This window comes from Lissotriton helveticus, chromosome 6, assembly GCF_964261635.1.
Source record: "Lissotriton helveticus chromosome 6, aLisHel1.1, whole genome shotgun sequence".
Taxonomy (NCBI): domain Eukaryota; kingdom Metazoa; phylum Chordata; class Amphibia; order Caudata; family Salamandridae; genus Lissotriton; species Lissotriton helveticus.
The window spans coordinates 491,679,759-491,705,382 of record NC_136067.1 but is presented as its reverse complement, the minus strand read 5'-3'; the positions used below and the strand labels follow the sequence as shown (position 1 = coordinate 491,705,382).

Genomic DNA, 25,624 nt, shown 5'->3' with positions numbered 1-25,624 from the left:
ATAGACATGTGGTGCAAACGTAACAGAATATGTCATGAATGGGCGGAAACATAGGAGGGGGCTACCTAAGGAGCCGGGACCTCTAACCTAATGGTGCGCGAAAACTGGCAATGACGTGTTACTAGGAGAAGCTGGGGGCTACGAACTCTGTGCTAGGAGCAGAGACTAGAGTCTGGAGGGTCGGAGCGACATGTACCTAAACCCTATCTGGTATCTGATGTTTAGGGAACATGTTGATATAAACTAGAAGTCATGAGGGGAAAAGCTAACTTGACTCTAAGACTGGACCATGCATTATTCTACATGTAGTGCGTGATGAGGAATACTAAATGACCATTAAATACAGTATTTCTCTAACGTGGAGCCGAGTAGGCTAGACAATGACGGAAACTATTGATGCAGTTCAGTAGCTCAGGAATGCAGAGAAGGAGGACTGAACTGATAGCTGGAACTATAACATACTTTTGGCAGACTCAGAGGCAGAGCCAAGCTGCACCGGGCACTGCGAGGCAGGAAGTAAGTGAAGGGTCGAGGATACAGGTGGGGGCTGTATCGCTCCTCAGCGAGGCTTTCAGGAGACAGGAGCTGAATCTGATGTCCGGGCCCTTTTGAGGCCTGGAAACGGGGACTTTATAATGGAATAACGTGCACACTGGGAAACGTGGCAACATTACTTTACATAGGCCTGATATTCGTAGTATTCACGAGGACTGGAAAATGACATACCAGAGGTGGACACAACTGTAATTGCGTCATTAATCGGACATGGGGAATAACATATGCATATTAGTCATGCACACATAACATATGATGGATGAGGCGTAGGGACACAGAACATGGCAAAATTTACTTTTCCACATTCCCTCCTTGTCACTACGTTTCCATCAGGAAACATCAATTTTCATGATACCATCTATCATTTCATACAGTACCATTTGCTCGTCTCGAATTATCCTGGAACGGGATTTAGAACGGGGCTTGGGACTAGGAATACAAGAGGTAGCACACATACTGCAAATCGCAGGGCCACATTGTATACAGAGGCAGCAGCTAAATATGATCGCTACTGCTATACCTAGAAAGGACAGGACTTTCCATCCCCAGGCGGAAATTATATTCCAGAACCAACCGGACCATGTCCAGGTGCCTGGATCTTGATGTAACAGATGGGCAATTTTATGGAGTCTGGTTATAGCTGAATAAACAGACGGCGCGTTATTTGGAATGAAAATGCAGCAACTAGATCCGATGACTCTACAGGCCCCGCCCCTATCGGCCAGTATGACGTCAAGGACGAGACGATTTTGCAAAACAACAAATCTCATAGCAGATTGTTCTTCGGTTAAGTTACCTAGAGCAGAGGCAGTCTCGTTTACTACAGCTTCAAGGGTTCTTGTTAACCTACGGATCAGTTTACTATTCTGGACAGGTCCTACAAAAAAGAAGAAACCTTTATTGAAATCTGTATACTGTTCTAGAGTAGTTTCAGTATAATCGACAATTGGGGACTCCCTTCTATGTCTAATGTGTACTAGATGTGTGTTTCTGTGATAATCAGATGGGGCTAGGAAAACAGGTGGCAGTAGGAAGGCAATGTAACAGGTTCCCTCCCAATCGAGGGGCAGACGGACATATGCAGTTTGACCACAAATAAAATAAGAATGACGTGAAGCTTTGAAAACAGATTTCCCACTGTCACTATACTTGATAACAGTAGTACATTCACTATGTCCTACGTGTACAGAACCATAATTACGGACACATAATTCGCCTTTGACAGGTAGTACTGAAATAGCAGGTAAGTCTGGAGTAGTATCAGACTGAACATTCAGGACCATGAAATTCGACGAATAATTACCTAAATTATACACTTCATTTTCTAGATCTAAACCTGTTCTGTGGGGAAGACCTTGCTTGTCTGGAAAACATGTACTGTTAAGAAAAGACATATCTGTTGAGGATGACGTTAACGTGGACCATGCTCCACACGAACCATTGTGTGAGAATGGATAAGGAAAGAGTGGCAGAACTCCCTTCGGTGTCTGGAAAGGGGGGAGTCGACCACACACCCAACAATTAGTGGCATTGCTGGTCTGGTGTGAATAATGTAACATACGGATAAATGTGTTGTTGCGCATAGCGAGGCGGTAAGAATATTCGTGAGGAGGCAGATCACTAAACGTGTGCTCTACTGTAGCATTAGCAGACATATTTACATGAGGAACTGGTAAATACAGATAGAACGCATAGCTGGTGCAGGAAATCATTATGCTGAGAAACAATATGAAACTTAGAAAAACGATACATTGAAGTGAACTTCGACTGACTCTCTCACTATGGGGGTCTATTTTATACATGTCAGAAACAATCTAACCGTTTCACCTAGGGGAGGACTTATACAATCAAACTGACTGACTTATTTTACTAGACCTTAATTTGAGCTTATACTCCTGTTGCGGAGTTTTCTCTAACAAGGGAGGGGTTGTAATAATGTCTTGTGCGGGACAGTCCTTTAAAACAATGTTCTGGCAATCTTTCGAATCCTGGAAATCCTTGGAAATGTTTTTGGAGACTGATTTCAATCCATTGAAAAGTTTTACATGAGAAAGGTGGACCCACCCCTTCCTGCCTTCCAACTTGACGGCAGTTCGGGTGGTCAAGAGGACCTGACGTGGCTCCTTCCAACGTGGTTCCAGCGGACTTGATCTGTCGAAATTCCGGACCATCACAAGGGAGCCTGGAACGATCTCGTGCGGTGCCACCTCGGTATTGTCGTGAAAGGCGGCAGCAACCTGTGAACGACATGAGTTGAGGGCAGACATCAAGGAAGCTAGGTAATCTGTCAGCATATTACATGAAACATCGGTAATACTTCGGGGTCTAGGAGTACCCCACATGTTAGGGGGGCGGCCGAATACGACCTCATACGGGGACAGACCTGATCTGGAATGTGCGACCATGCGCATATAAAACAAAGCGACTGGCAGAGCTATTAACCAGTCCACACCTTTGTCTTTACAGACTTTTGCAATACGGATTTTCAGAGTCTGATTATGTCTCTCTACGAGACCGGCTGCTTCAGGATGGCGTACACAATGAAACTTCCACTGGTACCCTAACAACAGGGAAACGTGTTTCATGAGTTCAGATGAAAATGGCTGGCCGTTATCAGAATATACGACTCTAGGGAGTCCATATCTAGGGAAAAATTCACGAACCAACTGCTTGGCAGTGGTCGCGGCTGTGTAATCTGGGACTGGATATGCTTCTGTCCACCTGGACAAAGCGCATACAACTACAAGGACATACTTGAAACCTCGACATCGCTCCATCTGAATATAATCCATCTGGAGGACCTCAAAAGGGTGGTCAGGGGGCTGGAAACCACCTTGTTCCACCGGGACACTTTTACCTGGATTAAACTGACAACATATCATACAGGTACGGACTTTCTGCTTGGCTGCAGCTCGTAAATGCTTGTTAAACCAAATGTTCTGGATACTGTCTAACATAGCTTTTTCTCCTAAATGTGCTGGACTATGTGCGGTATTGATAATGACTTGAACCATAGAATCGGGGAGAAACCATGTGGCTCTACCCTTCGTTAACCATCCTTGATCTGTCTGGACCCCTCCTTGTTCAGACCATTTCTTGATTTCATCGGGGGTAGCATGTAACTGTATATCTATGACATCTTGTGTAGGGTCCTTAACTGTCATGCATGTAATCGGATCTGGAGTATGTGTCTGATTAACTGGAATGTCTGGAGTCTGTGCTGTAAGCTTAGCTGTGCGGTCTGCTAGATCATTACCTTGGGAAATAATGTCTGTAACTTTCGTATGTGCTTTACATTTCATGATAGCAATAGATGTCGGTAAATGTATGGCATCTAACAGGGCTTGAATAAGGAGACCATGCTGAATCTTGGTTCCATGAGAAGTCATGAAACCTCTCTCCTGCCAGAGCACTCCGAAGTCGTGTACAACTCCGAATGCGTAACGTGAATCTGTGTAAACATTAACTTTCAGGTTCTTGGCATGTATACAGGCTTGTGTCAGAGCGACTAGCTCTGCTGCTTGAGCGGACAGGGTATCCATACGGTGTGTCTTGATAACTTCAGTGTCAGTAGTCACTGCATACGCGGCGACTAGTTCTCCTGTACTAGTTCTCATACATGAACCATCCACATAAAGTGTCAGGTCAGGATCTGGTAACGGAATGTCTGTCAGGTCTTGTCTTGGCTTTGTCGTAATGTTAACTACTTCCACACAGTCATGTGGGTCTGGATTTGAATTAACTGATGGTAACAGTGTAGCAGGATTCAGAACGTTGCAGCGTCTAATTTCTATGTGTGGCTGAAACAGTGTCAATTCATAACCTGTTAAACGTGCAATTGTCAAGTGCTGAGTTTGTGTTCGGTTTAAAAGAACTTCTACTGAATGTGGAACTTGTACGGTCAGGGAATGCCCTAAAACTATGGAATCACTTTGTCTGATAGCTAGTGCTGTGGCTGCAACTGACTTGAGGCACGCAGGCAACGCCTGGGCGACTGGATCTAGTGTGCTCGAAAAATAAGCACAGGGCTTGTATTGACCTGCTTGATCTTGTGTAAGAACAGATAATGCTGTACCTTCGCGTTCAGTAACGAAAAGTGTAAAAGGCTTACTGTAGTTCGGTGTAGCTAGAACTGGAGCTTGACATAGGGCTTTCTTTAACTCGTTGAAACTAAGTGTATGTTCAGATGTCCAAGGGAGGACAGTCGATACGGCTGCCTCCTGTGTCGTTAACTGTATCAGTGGCTTGGCTAGAAATGCATACTGGGGAATCCATTGTCTACAATAAGAAGTAAGGCCGATAAAGGCACGTACCTCCTTCTGGGTTCTGGGCTGGGGAAGACTCGCTATTAACTGGATACGGTCGGGTGTCAACTGCCTACCCCTCTTGGACAGCAAGTGTCCTAAGTATACCACTTGCTGGACACAGAATTGAAGCTTCGAAGGTGACACTTTGTGCCCCATCTCGGCAAGGAAATACAAAACTGTAAGTGATGCACGCTCGCAGGCACATTCAGAACGGGCAGTGATCAGTAGATCATCGACATACTGGAGCAGGGCAGTGTCAGTTGGCATGTGAATATTGTCTAGCTGTCTCTTGAGTGCTTGACTGTAAATACTAAGGCTTTCTGTGAAACCTTGAGGAGCGCGTGTAAACATATAGCTCCTTCCATTTAAACAAAATCCGAAAAGAAACTGGCTGTCTGGATGAATCGGAACACTAAAAAATGCATTCTTGAGGTCAATGACAGTGAAAAACATGGCTTCGGAATCAATGGCTGTTAACAGGGAAGAAATGTCTGGGACAACTGGGTACTGAGGAATAATACATTTATTAAGCTCTCGTAAATCAATCACTAATCGATATACTGGGGGTGCATTCGGATCAGTACGTTTCATGACTGGAATGATCGGAGAATTGCATACATTGGAGTCAGTTTCTACAACTACTCCTTGAGCCATGAGCTCGTCAATAATTTTGGATAAGGCTGCTACAGCCTCAGGTGGCAATCTGTACTGTCTGATTCGGGGTAACACTACACCTGGTTTGAGAGTCACACGATGGGGTGTGATTTGCATGTAACCTACATCAGTTGGACCTTGCGCCCATAAATGCTGTGGAACATTAGACAATCTTGAATCAAAATCTCGTAATACATAGTGACCCTTAAAGTCACGTAGGAACAGACGTATTCCCTCTGGGGAACAGCAAATAACTGCACCTAATTCTTTCAGTGTCTTAATACCTAATAGGTTTTCTGGACATGACTTAGTAAGTAACAGATCAGTAGTACGGGACAATGGACCTACTTCTAGAGTGACTGGCTTTGATATCTCGTTAACGATGGGTTTTCCTGAAAATCCAAGGGAAACATTTCTTGAGCCTGAGAGCGGAGCCCCTGGAACTTCGGCGTGACTAATTGTGGTCCTACTTGCCCCTGTATCGATCAAAAACTTTCTGTCTTTCCCTAATACTTGACTGTGAACATAGGGACCTTCTTGATCTACAGGTATCTCGATGAGAGGCAAGCCTACCTCCCTCTCTAGGCTGTTTCATGAATATGGCTGGTACTCTGGATACTCTGTCTGAGCATACTGGTACATCTGTGATGTAACGTGCTGTGTTGCAGCAATAGGCTGCGGTACTGTAACTGTCTGTTGTGCATTCTGTGACTGAGGAGTCTGTGAAACTTGTTCTTGTCTCGGCGGACGTGGTCTTTCTTTAGTCTTACCAGTAGCTATGTTGTGTTTCAGAACTGCACACTCGTTTATAAAATGACCTGGCTGTTTACAATAATTGCAGTTCCCTTTAACGGGAGCTGCAGGATGACTGGCTTGATTCGGACCCCTCTTCTGACTGTCTTGAGGAATAGATTGTGCAACTAGCACTTTCATTTTCGTATCTTTCATACGTTTTCTCTCGTGTTCTTGCTCTTCCCTGATTCTATTCTGGTGGTACTGGAGCATCTGGAGCATCTGGGACGGAGTATTTGCTTGCCAGGTGCTTTCGACTTTCAAAACTCGATTTTTAATTTGTGGACTTGAATTCTCGACTAATTTAGTAACAAAAAGGTGAGGGTATGACTCACTACTTGTCTTGAGACCACTGTTGATACTGAAACATTTCTCAAATCTAGAATAAAAATCACTAATATCTTCATCTTGTTTCTGTTTACAGGCTGAGATTGCATCCCAGTCTTCCTTCCTTGTTGTCAATAATCTGGGTAAAACTTGAATCAGTAATTCTGGTAATTCTTTACATTTATCTCCAAGACCGGTACCTGGTACTCGTGCCTTGTCTTCAGCTTCTAGAGCTGCCCAATCGATCTTTTTCTCTCCCACCTCCCATTCTTTTTCCTTTAACTTTTCATACACCCCTGCGGGTAACAGGACCTTTAACATTTTAATGATATCTGGGTAAGTGTATTCTCCCATACGGAGCATGTCTTTTAATTCTCTATGGAACCCTGCTGGATCTTTGTCATGACAGGGAATTAATTTCTTCATTTCAAGAAGTTCCATCTTTGAAATTGGAGTGTATACAAACACTCGTTGCATTACGCCACCCGCCCCTTGGACTGGGTGGACTTCTCGTAACGGATTCTGTCTGTCTATGTAGAATGGCTTACTTTCTGGGGGTGAGACATGAACAAAATGCGGGTTCAAGAACGTTCTATATTTGTGACGCTGTTCTAGAATTACACTAATTAAATCGGTACCTAGACCTCTCCATCTATACTGGAGTAACTCGTTCAGGATATCGTGTAACGGGCCTGGATCAGAATGTTGACCCTCATACAGAGTAATGAGGTGCTGGATCATATACATACCCACCAGTCGTTGCTCGGCTGGGGGCAGTTTCAGAAACATTTGTGCCACTATTTCGTCTGGAAAAGTGGTAGAATCAGTAATCCATCGGACTGCTGATCGGGCTAGTTCTTGTTCATGCATGGTACTTAATTCACTGTAACCGACTCGTGATTTCAGAATGTGATCGGTAGCTTGAAATACTTGTTCTAGAGAACCTTGTTCTGGTGCTGGATGATGAAAAACAGACTTGGGTTCTAGGCGTAAATGGCGATCTGGAAATCTGGATTTTCCTACATACGCTATTCTGGCGGGATTCTCGTCTTCCTCTTCAGGATCAGAGATACTTTCTTTCTCGCTTACTTGTGCTGCTTTACGCTGTTCGTGTAACCTTATTATTTCTTTACGAATTTTCTTGTACATACTCTCCATGGCACTGACGGTCTTGTGCTTACCCTCGGCTATATTATCACTCCACCTTGTCAGGATTCTCATTTCGGCGGGATCTTTAGACGGGTAATCTTGTTCTCTTATTAGACAATTGATCAGGAACTTTAATATCATGAGCTGGATCTCGGCTTTCCTTTGAGACATAATCTCGCCAATACTTTCTGGATCATCCCCTGTACGGATGAAACGATATATTCTGTCTAGATCTTCTTTCATATTCGGTAAGGTGACTAGATACTCGGTCACTCTCCTTACACGTAAGGAATATAAAACCATAGTATATTCGCCTGGAACTGGATCATAGACACATTCGTTAAGGGCTTGCCTGATTTCTGTGACAGACTTATTACTTTTAGGAGTACGCTGTGATGCTTGAGCATGTAATTCGAGTGCTGATAAACGCTTGTGTGGCGGCGGGGTTTGAGGAGGACCTCCTCCTGCGGCCCCTAGACTAGAATCGTCGACTGACATTCTTCGTCCTGGCAGGGTCGGTAATTGTACTTGTATGGCAGACTGGGCCGGGGGAGCTGTTAAGGGCACCCCGGTGTCTGGAGGAACAGGAAGTGCCTGGTTTACAGGGACTGGCGGAGCGCGGACAGGATTTGCATATTCGGGGACTGTGTCGTCCAGATAGGACGAAATAAAAATATCAGCTGCGGTCGGTTTGTGACGTAGCTTGGTCGGAACTAATGGTGGCGGGAAATTACTGGATGCCTCTGGGGTCGCTTTTGGCACACCTTCGGCAAGAAGGGGATACATACCCTTAATGAGGGCATGCCTCTGTCTGTCTGACTGTTCGGTTTTGACTTGTTCACCTATCTCGATTAATTCTCTTTCATGGGCTCGTTCCTGGGATTCTCTACTTAACTCCGACTTTCTGACTTCCTTTTCCGTTCTTCTATGAGCTTCTTTACGCCATAACTCGATGGCATCTTTCTGTGACTGTCTGGCTTTCTTTTTCCATAATGCTTCTTCTACTCGCATGATACATTCGGCATCCCATGTACCCGATACGGGCCATCTATACTTTTCTTCTAACTGTTTGGTATACTCTACCCATAAATCTAAATACAATATGGCGCTTATGCCATGTTTCTGATACATAAAGTGACCTGGACTGTCCCTAGGCGGAACAGGAACCGCTTCCTCTAACAGACCCTTTCTAGTTTTTATCTGACGTAACTTGGAAAAGAGCGGCATGACTGAACTGTAATCTGGACACAATACACTACACAATGAAAACACGAAATCACATCGCACTCATACCACGACAGTAAAATACATGAAGAACATTATAAATAACAGTTCGAACAGAATATTACCTGGAATACTGAGAACAGAAATAGAACAGATTTTCTCGAGAACGGAACAGACTAGAGTTACTGGATGCACTGCTGTAACAGTACGGAACATACCGGTCCCATAAAGGGACGCATCAAGACCCGTATCCACCTAGGTGAACACTTCGTTTGTGAGTCTGGGCACCACCAACCCACGGACCAGGAGTCAATTTAGATTGGTCCTGTCTAGATACTACCCCAGCAATGGTACTCACCGGGCAGCACGGAACGGAAGGCCTCGGGACTGGACTGGACGACGGACGACGAACTTCGGACTTCGGACTTCAGTTACAGGTGGGCCTCCGGATACCTCGGACCTTGGACTCTCGGCTTGGGCTCTGGTCGGGACTCGCCGCGTTCCTCCACCGTCTCGTTCGGATGCTGGACCGCCTCCTCCGTCTCCTCCGTGGGCCTGAGGGATACTTGAGCAGAAATATCTGCCACTGCGCAGAAGAGTTCCGTCACGACTGCAGAGGGTCAGGGGGTCGGCGTGGCTTCACCGACGCGTGGGGAAAGGGCAAGTCCCTATTCGGGCGCCATTATGTGGTAAATAAATAAATAATACCCTATTTTTGACTAGACTTATAGCATAACAGATAGCTCAATAAATAAGAGTCAAGATTCGAGGTAGTAGGAGTTTCTGCAGGTTTATTACAGCATAAGGACAGGATCAGGACAACCTGCATAGGAACAGAGGTGACAGGGCCCAGCAGGACAACTGGGACCCAGCAGGGGAAAAGAGGCCCAGCAGCTGCTGGGGCTAGGTCTGGGATGAGCGCGCTAACATTCAATAACAAAACACAGGCATATATACATAGCGCGAACACATAGCATTACATTGCAGTAGGCGTAGCAGTGGGCGGAGCAGAAGGCGTGACGTGTAGCAGTCGCGAAAGATAACAGTAAAAAGAGGTGTAACTGGGCGTATACATAGACATGTGGTGCAAACGTAACAGAATATGTCATGAATGGGCGGAAACATAGGAGGGGGCTACCTAAGGAGCCGGGACCTCTAACCTAATGGTGCGCGAAAACTGGCAATGACGTGTTACTAGGAGAAGCTGGGGGCTACGAACTCTGTGCTAGGAGCAGAGACTAGAGTCTGGAGGGTCGGAGCGACATGTACCTAAACCCTATCTGGTATCTGATGTTTAGGGAACATGTTGATATAAACTAGAAGTCATGAGGGGAAAAGCTAACTTGACTCTAAGACTGGACCATGCATTATTCTACATGTAGTGCGTGATGAGGAATACTAAATGACCATTAAATACAGTATTTCTCTAACGTGGAGCCGAGTAGGCTAGACAATGACGGAAACTATTGATGCAGTTCAGTAGCTCAGGAATGCAGAGAAGGAGGACTGAACTGATAGCTGGAACTATAACATACTTTTGGCAGACTCAGAGGCAGAGCCAAGCTGCACCGGGCACTGCGAGGCAGGAAGTAAGTGAAGGGTCGAGGATACAGGTGGGGGCTGTATCGCTCCTCAGCGAGGCTTTCAGGAGACAGGAGCTGAATCTGATGTCCGGGCCCTTTTGAGGCCTGGAAACGGGGACTTTATAATGGAATAACGTGCACACTGGGAAACGTGGCAACATTACTTTACATAGGCCTGATATTCGTAGTATTCACGAGGACTGGAAAATGACATACCAGAGGTGGACACAACTGTAATTGCGTCATTAATCGGACATGGGGAATAACATATGCATATTAGTCATGCACACATAACATATGATGGATGAGGCGTAGGGACACAGAACATGGCAAAATTTACTTTTCCACACAGTGGTCATAACAAAATAGAATACAGCGTGTTTACCTTTACCACCAAAGCCACAACACCATTGCAAAACGGAGTGTCGACACTGGACACATTACACCTTCCACACAAGACCCAACAACAATGCAACATCAAATGAACAGCCACTTAAAATGCATTTTCCCAAAACACTCGGACCACCTAGCAACGTGTCTGTTGGCTCTCAAACACCTGTCCCTTGTATTATGCACATGGTTAACTGGCGGTCTGTGGGCACCTTGTATCACGCAAAGTGGGTGTCTGGAAACCACTAGACCTTTTGTAACTTGCTGCACGGACATCTTGCCTTCTGTCCTGTACATGGGTGTCTGGCAACCCCTAGACTTCATTTATCTCGCATCATGGGGGTCTGGAACCCCCCCTGCACTTTGTATTCAACAGTACAGGTGTCTGAAAAACCCGCCACCCCTTTATAATTTTTAGTTTTTCAGCAGGGCAATCAGTGGGATCCTACTTTGCAATATATGCATCTAATAACTGCTAAACCCTTTGTATTCAACTAGTTGGGCGTATGGATACCACAGAATGGGTGCCTTCTAACTTAATCAGCAACACAGTCTTTGTGATCTTAAATAAACAGCTTGCACATCTGCATGTAGGCCACACTAACTGACTATGGCATGGATCCAGCAGCAGCCATCAGTGAACGCAGAATCTGTACATGCACCTTAACACACACAAATCACTGTCTGATACACACACACAAATGCAGCAGTTCTTAACAGTGAAATAAGATTATCCCGTAGATGAACAAACACAGACTAAGAGCAAAAGACAAACAAGTGTCCAATTTTAACTTAGCATTCCCCTTTACCAATTGAATAAAACAGTAAATTTTACCAGGGAAACATGCATTACACACAGTTCACACTTTTGTAAAATGGCTGTGATTAAAGATCGAGCACAAAAATACATAAGTACAAAAATATGGTGGTAAAAACACAGAAGACAAAAATATCAATATTATATACTCAAAGTAAAATACAAAAATCCGTCCAAAAGTATTGTTATCCAAAATATCAACATTACATTGCGGAGCATTTTTATTTATTTGTTATTAACATTACTGTAATCTAAAATTAAAGTAAATTACTATTTATGAGATTAATGTATTTAAAAATAAATCTGGCAGGAAAAGTAACATAGGCACTGACTTATTAAAAGTTTTATTATTAAACGATGCATTACGATAAATTATAGACCAAAATTGCCTACTAAATAAAAATACATTATAAATGTTATTTATATACTAGAATAATGAAATAATGAAGAAGCACATTAACATATAAGTACTAATCATTTAAATGTATTCAGCCACTATAATAATATACCAAATTGAATATTTTAATATTTTCCCCAAAATGTAAATTCTTGTAAATAATAAAGATTAAACACAAAAGAAATGTAATCTACAAAATCAAATATAAAAAAAAATGTGTATATGTTCATAATATATTAACAAATTTCACGTGGAGTATATATAGTATCCTACCTCCAATCTAAAATTATTAATAAAAATAATCCAATAAAAATCTATACAAATGCACTACTTTAACTCAAAACCTACCCAAAATGAAAAATATGTATACATGTGGAATTTGCAATGGACTAGTCTAACTCCGGCTTTGTTCTGAAAATGTCTGTTCTTCCCCCATCCAGGCTCTAAGTTGTCTGGGGTCACAATGGGCTGGTGTCGTGTGTGTGTGTGTGTGTGTGTGTGTGTGTGTATGTATGTGCTCCACTCTTAATCATCCTGGCAGGATGGCTGATCTTGCCAAAAACTATTCCTGCTTTGTCCCACTGTTTGGGAGGACTACATGAAGGCCAACTACACCTCGTCATGTTACCCAGGATACAGGCAGCAGGCACCAAGTGGTTAGAACAAGAAAATGTAAATAAATTGCATTAAATGTGCAAGTTAGGTGTAGGCCAATTTTCCCAGGTTTTAGGGAGAGGACTCAAGCACTTTAACAGTGGTTAGCGGTGGTAAAGTCCTAATGCCAACCGTAACAAATATAGAAAAGCAAGGTGGGTAATGCAAACGTTTGGGGGGAGACCACACCAAGAATGCCAGGTCTAACAAACACAAAATATGGGAAAAGATAACAAGGACACTGTGTTCTACACAAAGTATATGTTAGTAAAGTAGACCACTCATGTAATAAGAATACCACCTTACATCATGGTAAAATTAAACAAAAAAGGTGAACACAGATCCCAGAGATTAACTTAAAACTGAATCTGAGGCTACGTAATGAGAAAAAGAAATGGACGACTTAACAAAAGGTAGGGAGAAGGAAACTTGAATAAAACGATATACAGTTATATAACATGAACTAGGGATACTACTTATGTACTTAGATGAGTTAGGGCACAGAGAAATAGAGAGAAGATCTTTAATACACCCCCAGGGAAATGCGGTCAGTGGAGTATTTACATTGAGGAGCAAGGGCCCTCCCACCAAACTTGCCTCATTATCAGGCAGCTCCTCCTTGGGCTGGCGCTGCAGTTCTCAATGGGCCCCTTAGGTGGGCTTTTTGCCAGAGTTCTTTTGATTAGTTCGCTATAGCACGCTTGTAGTGTGGGTGCTAGTGTGGTGTAGACTGGAGTGGAAATGAGTGAAATACCAAAATTAATTAAGGGCCTCCATGTCACTATTTTATTATAGTGATGGTCCTTGTTACGGTATAAAAACAATGTTAAGCTAGAAGGAAAATAATGTTCCTTCCTATTCTCATAATAAAGTTAGGATCAATAGCTAGTCATCATGTTTCCTGCCATAAAGAGATTCGAGATGATCTGTGGCATTTCGTTAGGTCCTATTGGTATCCTAATTAACACTAGATTGGGACCCAACTCTATGACCCACCTACAGGTTGTGGGAAAACTAGTATCTCCTACTCCTAATGGAGATACTCTCATGAAGAAAAAGATATTATCCGCATGCGCGCTGCGGCGATTTTCGCCCTACGCGGCTTTTTTCAAAAAGCCGCGTTACATGACGAGCTGAGCTCGTCATCAGCGTGCGAGCGGCACAACTCATGACAAGCTCAGCTCGTCATGCGCGCCGAAGGGGTTAAAAGCCTCCGATCTATAGAATAAATTAAAGAAGAGAAGCATTCATTGTTGGGTATCTCTGTTGATATCTCTATTGATATGGCTTGACAAGTTCATTATGCAAACTAAGTAGAGTAGCACAAGCGCGGACTAATATCAAAGTGAGCACAGTAAACACCTGTGTGTATGATGCCATAAGTAATGACTGAAGTGTAACACACACCCTACATGGTAAAACACCTCACACACAGTCCTTAATTTGAGTTGGTGGTGTCCGGTGCTCAGCATGGGCACTAAATTGACATCACTTGTACCTATGACAGTCCGCCACATGGTGGCGCTGTTTTTAGAAATCAGAGACAAGGACAACAACATCTGTTTATTAATTCAATATACATAAAGAATGACTAATACCTGCCAATAATGCCAAAGCCATTCTTTTAACTTTGGGGTCTTGAAATGGTTGGAATTGTAACACTTTCTAGGAGTGTGACTTATTAGTTACGCTGTTACTGTAATTGACAGCGGCAGTGGGCAGTGAAAGTGGCCTGCTGACTAGAGCCCTGGAACGTATGTTTTTTTTTTACAAATTAAGCATCGCCCACGCAGTGAAATGAAATGAAATGAAATGAAGAAGTTTCTTGATAAAGCGCACTGCGACCAAACGGCTTCCTGGCGCTAAGGAAGAGGGCTGAGGAGGATGGAGTGTGCCAAAAGTGCTCAGCAGGAGTACGCAATAGAAAACAAGTGGGTCTTAAGGGCCTTGCGGAACTGTGAGTAGATGGAGATGGATCTGATCGACAGAGGAAGGCTATTTCAAAAAGAGGGGCCTAATACGGAAAATCTAGTGCCTCCCGTTTTGGATTTACGGAACCGCGGTACACTGGAGAGAAATTGATTGGAGGAGCGAAGGGGGCGGTTGGGAGTGTAGGGAGTGATGAGAGAGTTGATGAAAACTGGGCCGATACGAGCCTGAGCCATAAAGGCCAGGCAGCCCATCTTAAAGAGAGATCTCTGAGAGATAGGGAGCCAATGAAGGAATTTCAAAACAGGAGTGATGTGGGAGGACTTGGGAGGTGCTGAATGAGGCGGGCGGCCTGATTCTGAACAGCCTGTAGGCGGCGAAGTTTGTAAGCCTGAATGCCCACGTACAGGCTGTTCCCGTAATCAAGACTGGAAAGAATCATTGCCAAAATAATGAGTTTAAGGGCGTCAGGGGAAAAAAAGCGGGACACTTTTCGGATAATCCGGAGAGAAAGGAAACAGGAGGAAACAACCGAGCTGATCTGGGCATGCATAGTGAGGTCCCGGCTGACTTTAATACCCAAGGTCTTTGCAGAGGCCGCTGGTACGGGCGGGGGGCCGAAAATGGGAGGCCAAAAGGCGGCCGACCAAGGGGAGGTGGCAGGGCCGGTCAGAACCAACTCCGTCTTGTCCAGATTGAGCTTGAGTTGATTCCGGTTCATCCACTCTGAGATGAAAACTAGAGTGGAGTGGAATTTAGGTAGGGAGTGCAGGGGAGAAGAAAGATCAAAAACTAGCTGGAGGTCGTCCGCATAATTATACACGGAGACCCCCATATCAAGAAGGGAAAGAATAAGGGGGCGAATATAAAGGTTGAAGAGGAGAGGGGACAAGGAGGAACCTTGGGGGACCCCACAGGGAACCAAGCGGGTGGGGGCGGTATAGCAAGAGAGATGCACCGCCTGAGTCCGATCTTTAAGGAAGGAGGCGAGCCAAGAGAGGGCGGTGCCCCGAACGCCCGCTGCGCAGACACGGTCGAGAAGGATGGAGTGGTCGACCGTGTCAAACGCAGCGGACAAATCAAGGAGCACCAAGGCTTGGGGCAGGTTGGAGTCTGCCTTGCTCTTTAGCTCGTCTAGGACGGACAGGACCACTGACTCGGTGGAGTGAGCCGGACGGAAACCCGTTTGGTGGGAGGCTAAGAGATGGTTGTGCTCGATGAATGAGGAGAGACAGGAGGTAATATAGCTCTCCAAGATCTTCCCATGGTAAGGGAGAAGGGAAATGGGTCTAAAGTTATAGGAAAGTGAAGGGTCTGAACCAGTTTTTTTTAAAATGGGACGAACTATGGCGGACTTGAAGAGTTTTGGGACTAGGCCAGAAGAAATTGAGGCATTGAGAAGGGAAAGAGGGGGGTCGGGGCAATGGGTAAAGAGCACTTTCAGAATGCGAGCTGGCGCACAGTCAGCTGGGGAGCCGGACTTCACCCTCTGAAGAAGAGCCAAGAAAGAGTCCAAAGAGATAAGGGGAAACTGATCAAGAGGAGAAAAGAGGAGAGGGGGGCGGGGGAAGGGGGGGAAGGAGATACCAAAGGGATGTTGGATTTGATCTTGGCGATCTTCTCCAGAAAGAAGTCGTTCAAAGACAGGCGGAGGTCTTGGGAAGGGATGAGATTTGGGTTGGCTCTGTCAGAAGCAACAAGATTGCAAACTATCGAGAAAATCTCCTTGGGCTCATTAGCTGACAAGGAGATTCTCTCCGAAAAGTAAATGGTTTTGGCTAGGAGAATGGCCTTCTTGTAGCTAGCCAAAAGAAGCTTATATTTGGCTCGCAAGACAGGGCAATAATTGCGTCGACAATGGCGTTCAGAACGCCTAAGGTCCAGTTTGAGAATTTTTAGCTCATCTGTAAACCATTTTTGGGCGTCATGGGGGCGGCAGGTCTTGACTTTCCTAAAGGGGGCAACCAGATCGCAGGAGGAGGACAGCCAGGAATTCACGGCGTCTACTTGGTGGTCAATGGAGAGATTGCATAGGTCAGGGGGAGAGGAGGCAAGAGAGGCACAGAGAGAATCAAGGTCCACCCGATTCCAATTACGGGCCATAACGTTTTTGGGTAAGGGGGGCTTCTCTTGCACTCCAAGCTCAATGGAAAAAGAAATCAAAGAGTGATCGGACCAGGTGCATGGGAGAACAATGGGGGAAAGAATAGTACAGCTAACTGACCATATTTGGTCCAAAATATGACCGTGGGGGGCGTGGCCAAGATGGCGGAGTGAACGGACGTGTTCCTCCCGAGCTCCCGCGCCCGGCTAGGCCCTGAGCCCTGATATATTGCTGTTCTCCCCCCTAGCTAGCCTGGAAGACCGGGCGCGGCTGGGAGAGCTCCTTTGCTCGGCTGCGATTGAGCCCCGGTTCTCCCGCTGGCCGCAGAGTTAAGGCGGTGAGCCCGGCCCCGGTTACCCCGAGCAGCAGTGGAGAGGCGGGCCGGATCTGAGGCCCTGCCGGAGGTGGCGCAGGCCCGGGAGCTCCTGGAGGGAGGCCCCGCGATGCGCAGAGGTACACCGGCTGCCCAGCGGAGCTGATTGCCTGGGACCGAAGAGCGCTGGCCGGAGCTTGGGCGGCGCGGTGAGCCCCGGACCAGCACCGGAAACTAATCGAGGCCGCGGCTGCGGCCTGGCCGGAGAAGAGCGGAGGCCCGGACAGCAGACGAGCCAGCGCCGGCGGAGAGGCGAATCTCGGCGAGGTTGACCCCAGGCACCCCGCACAGGACACTCGGGGGTTGGATCGGTGCAGATCCCGAAAGCCGGGGCTGAGCAGAGACAGAGCTGGGCCCTAGACGCACCCCCCCCCCCCCCGGTTTCGGCAGAGGAGGTGAGGTGAGAGCTGGCGGGGTATGGGGCGACACGGAGCTCCAAGGGGCTCGGCCCAGCACGGAGCGAGAGCCTGTAGCGCACCACACCGGGGACATTTGGAAGCCACGGCGGTGCCTGGCCTGTGGCGCCTGACCGGTAAGGGGAAGTGGCCCCTGGGGGCAGAGACTGTGCAAGGGAAGGCGCCCCTTGAGTGCGTGGACACCGGAGGCTCAGCGGGATTCACCGGATGGCGCAGTAGACTTCGGGGAGGCGGTGAGTTGGTCCTGGACCACAGCGGTGACCCCGCACCGGCTGTGGTGGGGAGCTGCTTGACCTGGGGCGGAGAGGCGCCTGCGGAGCGCGAAGAGGCGGAGGCGGCTGCTGGTGCGGAGGGGCACCCGACTAGCTGTCTGTCCGGACGGCTGGAAGGCCCGGATCTGTGTTGCTGTGAGCGCCTGGGGCTATCAGCGGACGGGTATGCTCCCGGGGTCGGATACAGGCGCTCGGGGTTTGGAATTGAGAGTCGGATCGACTAGTATTGAGGTGCATAGCGCACGTGCTGTCGGGGCACAGGACAGATGGCCGGTCAGAGGGGTGGCAAGGGGTGTAATCGCACACTCCCAGAGATGCTTAATAAACCCCAGGGAAAAGGGGACAAGAATTCGACACCGCCGGGAGGTGCAAGCGGCTCCCACGTGGTGGACAGTGGAGAGCCCCCGGTCACCAGATCCTTTTTGGAAGCACTTTTTGGGACACTGAGAGAAGACTTTCAAGCGCTAAAGCAAGACGTGGCCGGCGAAGTGCGTGAAATACGTAGAGAAGTGGACGGACTCGGGGAGAGGGTGGCCACGGTCGAAAGCTCCACGCAGAGGCAGGACGAGGAAATCACGCACCTGCAGCAGGAGGTGCTCCGCCTCAGAGAACAGCACATAGATCTACAACTGCATAATGAGGACTTGGAGAACAGATCCCGGCGAAACAACGTAAGGGTTCGGGGAGTGCCGTCCTCGGAAGAGAACTCAGGCATAATGGACTACTTGCAGGGGCTGTTCCGTGACATCCTGGGCGAGTCAGCTGACTTCCCCATTAGGATAGATAGAGCCCACAGAGTTGGTCCGCAACGACGAGCGACAGGGCCTCCCCCGGACGTTCTGGCTTTCCTTCCGGATTTCCCGCTGAAGGAGCGGATCATGACCGAGGCAAGGAGGAAGCAGACGATCACCTTCAGGGGTCATCCGGTGGCGCTGTATCAGGACCTGTCCGCGACCACTCTCCAGAAGCGGAGAGCGTTTAAGATTGCGACGGACTTCCTGAGGCAGCACGACACGCCCTACTCATGGGGGCACCCTTTTCGCCTCATCTTCCGATGGAATGGGGAATCACACCAACTACGGTCTCTCCTGGATGTATGCGAAGTGCTGGGGATCACTGCGGAAGAGGAGGAATCATCCACGCCAAGGAGAGGTGATCCTGCTAACAGTGGCTGGCGGAGAGTTTCGAGACGCAGGCCGTCCACCGCTCCACGGAGGCCGGGCTCGCCCATCATTAGAGCAGAGATGGAGGACGCTATTCGAAATGTTTCCAGGTCTGCAGTGGTCGGGACGGAAGCGGCACTGACCGCATAACATGGCTCCGGGGGGAGTATGACTACGCATTACTGTCGGAGCAGGCTCGGGGATAGGAAGGGGTGCGGGGGCGGAGGAGGGATGCTGGTGGCAGGTCGCCCACGAAGGTAATTTACCACAGACTTGTCCGGTAAGGGCAGGACTGGGACATTCAGGAATGAGGATCAAGGGAGGGTTGGGGGGGAGGGGTGGATGGGGTGAGTTTGGGGTTCGAGTTGAGGCACGGGGGGTGGGTGAGTTGGGGAGTTGGGAGTTGGGGTCCGGGGGAACTGGGTGGGGGGAGTTGGGGTCAGCTCTGTCCGGTGCTGTTGTTCTGCTCACTCAGCATGGCTGGAGTGCGCAGGCCCATTCGATCGATGGTTTGGTGTTCATTGCTACAGGCTGGCCGCTGATACGAGGTGCCTCTGAGTTGGTATGGCGGGAATGAAAGTAGTGACCCTGAATATTAAAGGATTGAACAATCCTACGAAACGTAGAGCAATTCTCTCCTTACTGGAAGGTTCTCAGGCGGACATTTGTCTGCTTCAAGAAACGCACCTGCTGGCCGGGGACTGCCATAGGTTACGGTCCCGCTCCTTCCCCACACAGTTCTTTTCCTCCAACACCACAAAAACGGCTGGAGTTGCTATCCTAGTGTCTAAATCCTTTAGAGGGGAAGTCATACACAAACTGGTGGAGCAGAAGGGGAGGCTGCTGGTCTATAGGTTTAAATTGGGCCCCCTTCAGTTTACAATAGGGTCAGTGTATAGCCCGAACGAACACCAGGACCGATTCCTCCACTCTGCATTGGTGGATGTCACGGCGTCACCAGATAGACACATCATACTGGGAGGGGATTTAAACTTAGTGTTCGATTCCTCCTTGGATAGGTCAGCGCAGCGTTACCCACAGACGGGGGCATTGTCGAACACGGTTAGGACACAATTAGCTGATTTGGATTTGCATGACCTCTGGCGGGGGTTTCATCCTTTGGACAGGGACTACTCATATTATTCACACGCACATAAGACGTATGCTCGGTTGGACTATCTGCTGGTCTCAGGCCCGGTTCGGGACATGGCAACTGCTTCCGAGATAGGGGTCATCTCTCTTTCGGATCACGCGCCGGTCTCGGGGACCTTCCTCCCTCCGTCGACCCCGGTACATCGTGGGGTCTGGGACTGCGAGACACTCTCCTACACAAGAAGACTGTGGTGCAGCGCATAACCGAATCGGTGCAGGAATTTCAACTGCATAACTCCAACCCGATACTACGTTGGCGACCCAATGGGGAGCACTCAAGGCGGTTTTGAGGGGAAATTTCATAGCAATTTCTTCAGCTGAAAACAAAGAGAGAAAGGCTAAGCGGGAGGAAATTACGCAGAAGGTCAGGGAACTAGAGCTGGTTCATCGCCGCACTGGGGCCCCCAGGATTTGGAGGCAGCTGAAAGCGGCTAGGAAACTCCTTTCAGCTTTAGATTTAGACAGGGCTGAATATGCGGCACTGCGTCTCAAACACGCTTATTACACAGGAGGGGATCGCTGTGGCCGATTACTGGCAGCTAAGCTCAGAGTTGCGCACCAGTGTCGCCGAGTAAAGGAAATTGCGGGGACGGGGGGGGCAGGCAGTCACCGAAGACATCGAGATAGCTGAGAGTTTTTGCCAATTCTATTCTGAGCTTTACACTGCAGATGCCTCGATGATAGGTGAGCCCGATGAGTATCTGGACTCGGTGGCTCTCCAGTCCCTGGCTCCGGCGCAGGCCGATCACCTAGAACGTGAGATCCGGATTGAGGAGGTTGTTGCTGCGATTTCCAGGCTGAAACACGGGAAGGCACCGGGCCCAGATGGCTACACCTCCCTTTTCTACAGAACGTTCTGCACGATCTTAGCGCCCATACTGACCAAGCTGTTCAATTCCTTTGCCTCCCCCGGGGCGATCTCGCCAGATCTCCTGCAAGCGACTGTATCAGTTATACCTAAACCGGGGAAGGACAAGACTCAGTGTAGCTCGTATAGACCAATCTCCCTTCTAAATGTCGATCTCAAGATCTATACGGGGATCTTGGCTGCGAGATTGGCACGGTATCTCCCTGGGCTGATTGACCCGGACCAATCCGGCTTTGTCCCTGGCAGGCAAACTGTAGATAATACTAAGAGGTTAGTGCATGTACTGGAGAAAGCCTCACGGATCCCAGGAGAGAGGATGCTACTTTCGGTCGACGCCGAGAAGGCGTTCGATCGGGTGCACTGGCCGTACCTGGAACGGGTGATGGCACGGATGGGTATGGGGGAGAAATTTAGGTGCATGGTCTTTAACTGCTACAGGTTCCCTTCGGCTACGGTACGTGTCAATGGCTGTGGCTCGAGGCGCTTTAATATTGAACGTGGCACGAGACAGGGGTGCCCATTATCCCCTCTTCTTTTTGCTCTCTACATGGAGCCCTTCGCCCAGAGAGTGCGGCAGAACCCAGGCGCGAGCGGGGTGCGGATGGGAGGGTACACTCACACAGTTAGCCTATATGCGGGCGATGTAATTTTCACACTAGAGGACCCGAGGCGGGCCTTACCCGCATGTATGGAGGAGCTTGAGGCTTTCGCGGAAACAGCTGGGTTTCGGATGAATGTGGGGAAATCTACCGCATTGGATGTCTCCCTGATGCCTGCGACGAGACAGGACTTGGAGAGGCGTTTCCCGCTTCAATGGTCACGGGACCACGTGCAGTACCTAGGTATCCTCTTGGCTCCCACGTTACCGGCGATGGTGACGGCTAATTATGAGGTACTGAGCAAGAAAGTGAAGGAGGAGCTAGGGAGATGGAGCAAGGGGACGATATCCTGGCTAGGTAGAATAGCAGCAATTAAGATGACAGTATTACCCCAGATTCTGTATTTATTCCGTGCGCTTCCGCTGCAGCCCCCTCGGGGATGGATACGGCAGATGCAGACGGATTTGTCTCGATTTGTTTGGCAGGGCCGCAAACCCCAAATGAAAAGGGCATTGACGACGTTGGCGCCGGAGGCAGGGGGACTGGGGGTCCCTGATCTTCAAAAGTATTTCCAAGCGTCACAGCTCAGGTACTTGGTGGAATGGAGCAGGTGGGAGTCAGACAAGCACTGGCTCTTCCAGGATCAAGCGGTGGCGGGCCGGCCCCTGCAGGAAATACCGTTCCTGCGCAGACCGCACCGCCCCCCGAACCTTTACGCGTCCTTCATCACGAGGGTGCCGCTGAGGATTTGGGATGCTACTCACAGGCCTTTTGGCCTCACCACATTCCCTTCTCCGTTCACACCCATTGTGGACAACCCGGACTTCACGCCAGGGACAGAACTGGGAGCCTACGCGCACTGGCGGGGGGGGGGGTGCAGAGCACTCTTTCATGTATATGGTGAGGACGGGGTCCTCCCCTTTGAGGATCTCAAGGAGAATTACCAACTGACCGAGGCGGATAGGATGAGGTATTGGCAGGTTCGACACTGGGCCCTGCAGCCACAGGTGCGGGAGTCAGCAGACAGGAACCTGTTGCCTTATGAACGGTGGCTTGCGACGCGTACTTCGGACGCTAAACTAATATCTGACCTGTATAGAATGCTGCAACCGCCACCCTCTCATCTGTATAACCCCGGTAGGGAGAGGTGGGACAGAGAACTGGGGAGAACACTTAGCCACAAGGACTGGGAGCAAATCTCGTATAGAGCACGACACTCTGCATATCATGTAGGACTCACTAAAACCTTCACCAAGGTTTCCACATATTGGTACCACACCCCGGAGCGCCTACATGAGATGAACCGCCTCCTAGACACTGCATGTTGGCGTCATTGCGGGCAGGTTGGCACACTGACACATATTTTATGGGCTTGCCCACTGCTACAGGATTACTGGACGGAGGTGATCAACGAGGTAGATGCATGCTTTGGTATCGAGTTGCCCCGCTTCCCGGCCTATACCCTGCTGGGTCTCCCCAATGCCTTAATGTATCCATTGAAATCTCGGAGGGGGAGGCACATCGCTATTGCGCTAGGCTCAGCGATACAGAACATTTTAATACACTGGCGCACACCCACCATCCCCTCCATTACGGGTTGGCTACATAGGCTGTGGCATGTTCTGGGAATGGAAAAGATATCACTTACACTGGCTGGAGAAGTAGATCAATTCCAGGAGCTGTGGCTCCCCTTCCACACACTACTAGCCTCTGAATTTAAGATGATTACTTGCCCGAGGTACCTGAGGCTGCTGAGACTCACACCGCCGATACCGTGAGAGGTCAAGGTGGAGAGGGGTGAACCTTACAAGTGACAGGGGAGCTTATGCCAGCAGGAGCTGCGAATGTCCGCTTTTTACCAGGCACGGCATCGGACGGGAGGGGGATGGGAAGGGGGGAGGGGTGGGTAAAAGGGGTTGTTGGGGTGGTTTGTTCAGTTGAAAGAGAGGTACAGCGGGGTTATTATAAGCTTACAGTCCCATGCTCGAGTGAGATGCACAGGCGGGCCACCTGGGGCGGCCCTGACAATGCTGGGACTGTTGAACTCTATAGGTGGCAGCGAGCCCTGGAGAAAGCATTGCTTTATTTTCGTCATTGATTGTTCTTTATTGCCTTTTCATGTATATCTCCGCTGCTGTGCTGTACTTAATAAAAATACTTTAAACCAAAATATGACCGTGAACATGGGTAGGGGAGTGAAGGTGCGGGAGGAAATTAAGACACTGAAGAGTGGCAGAAAAATCCTTGGAGGACAGGTCTTCCCTGGGGTCGCCCGGCCAATAATTAAAGTCCCCTAAAAGAAGCACAGAAGAATTATTGACAACGAGCGTAGCCAATAGTTCTTGCAAGGCAGATACAAAGGAGGAAATGTACTGCGGAGGGCGATACATAAGGACTATTGTAAGGGGGGCCCGAAGATTAACTGAACGGGCAACTATAAAGTCGACACCAAGTATGGGAGGATGAGAGAGAGACTGAAACTGAAGGTTAGAGCGAATAATCATCGCCACACCCCCACCGACTTTACCAGCGGGACGATCCGCCCGAAGAGCATAGTAAGAGTCGGGGAGGGCGGTTAGAAGATCAGGGAGGGAGTCAGCAGAGAACCAAGTCTCTGTAAGAAAAAGAAAATCAGGGGCGTCTGTGTCTAGTAAGTTAAAGATCTCAAGCTGATGTTTGCCTGCCGATCTAGTGTTAAGGAGATAGGAAGTGGCCGTAGTGGAATGAATTCAGGTGATAGGCAGTAATGCTTATCCATGCCTTACCCTTGATGGAAAAAATATCAGGCCCCTTTGGTGTTGTAGAATTCATGCGACCACTCAATGTGCGATTTCTGAAAGTGAAGGCGCATATTGTTGCCATAGTTAGCCACTTGCAAGGGATTTCAAGTGGTGCTGCGAATGAGGTATACTCATGACTTAGGGTACTAGCTGGTAGACCTACTACCTCACTACAATCCTGGAGGTGACAGGGTGGGGGGAGCAGCAGCTTAACTTGCATCTGTACTCGCCCCTCAGACATGCTGTACCGTTATCATGTTGTGACGTGTGTGTGGCACATCAGTGGGAAAGGAACAAACATGTAAATGGAACCAATGCCGCACCATCTTAGATGTAGATGGTAAAAACGTCCCAAAAAAGATCCTTGCTGTCAATACTATATATTGGTCAATTATCTGAGAGAATTATGTATGGAGAACAGCACAGAGTAATGATAAGCTCTGTCATAGAGCAGTTGAAGCGGGTACCAAAAATCATTTATAGTCGGTTGCCTTGAATGGTTGCTAGAGGAAAAACGGAACAATGGTTGATAGACACTGCTTATTATTGACATTTGGGAAACATAAGGGAAAGGGTGGGCTCATTAGAGGCCGAGTATATGATCTACTACAAGACAATCGAACCCTACATATGGAATTCTGAATAGAGTTATAAACTTTGTTAAAGATTATCACAGGGAGATGTTATATTGTGTAAGTTAGAAGGCACCGCTAAAGGGTAGGAGAGATCCTTTATAGCAGTCAATGTTGTAGGAGTTCGCTTCACTGGATATCATCAATAAGTCCCTTAATGTGAGTGTGGAGACTGGACACCCAGTAGTAGACAGAGTGGTCACTTGAATTCTGCAATACCTAAGGGGCAAGGGTAAATATTTCTGCCTATCACCTGAATGCATTTCACTACTGTGTGAGGTGTTTTATGATGTACGGTGCTAGTTGTATTTCTGTCGTTACCCATGGCATCATACACACAAGTGTTTGCTGTGCTAACTTTGATATTAGTCTGTACTTTTTCTACTCCACCTTTTTTGTATAGTTAATTTGTCAAGCCAGATCAATGGAAATGCTGAACGATGTATGCTACTCTTCTTTCATTTATTCTACAGGTTAGAGGCTATTA

The 25,624-nt window shown here is 48.0% G+C and overlaps 1 protein-coding gene across 1 annotated transcript in view; it reads left to right on the top strand.

Annotated features, from left to right (window-relative positions):
• The window catches only part of ELOVL5 (ELOVL fatty acid elongase 5), a 517,949-nt gene that overhangs the window by 263,471 nt on the left and 228,854 nt on the right, over positions 1-25,624 (top strand). The window lies entirely within an intron of this gene.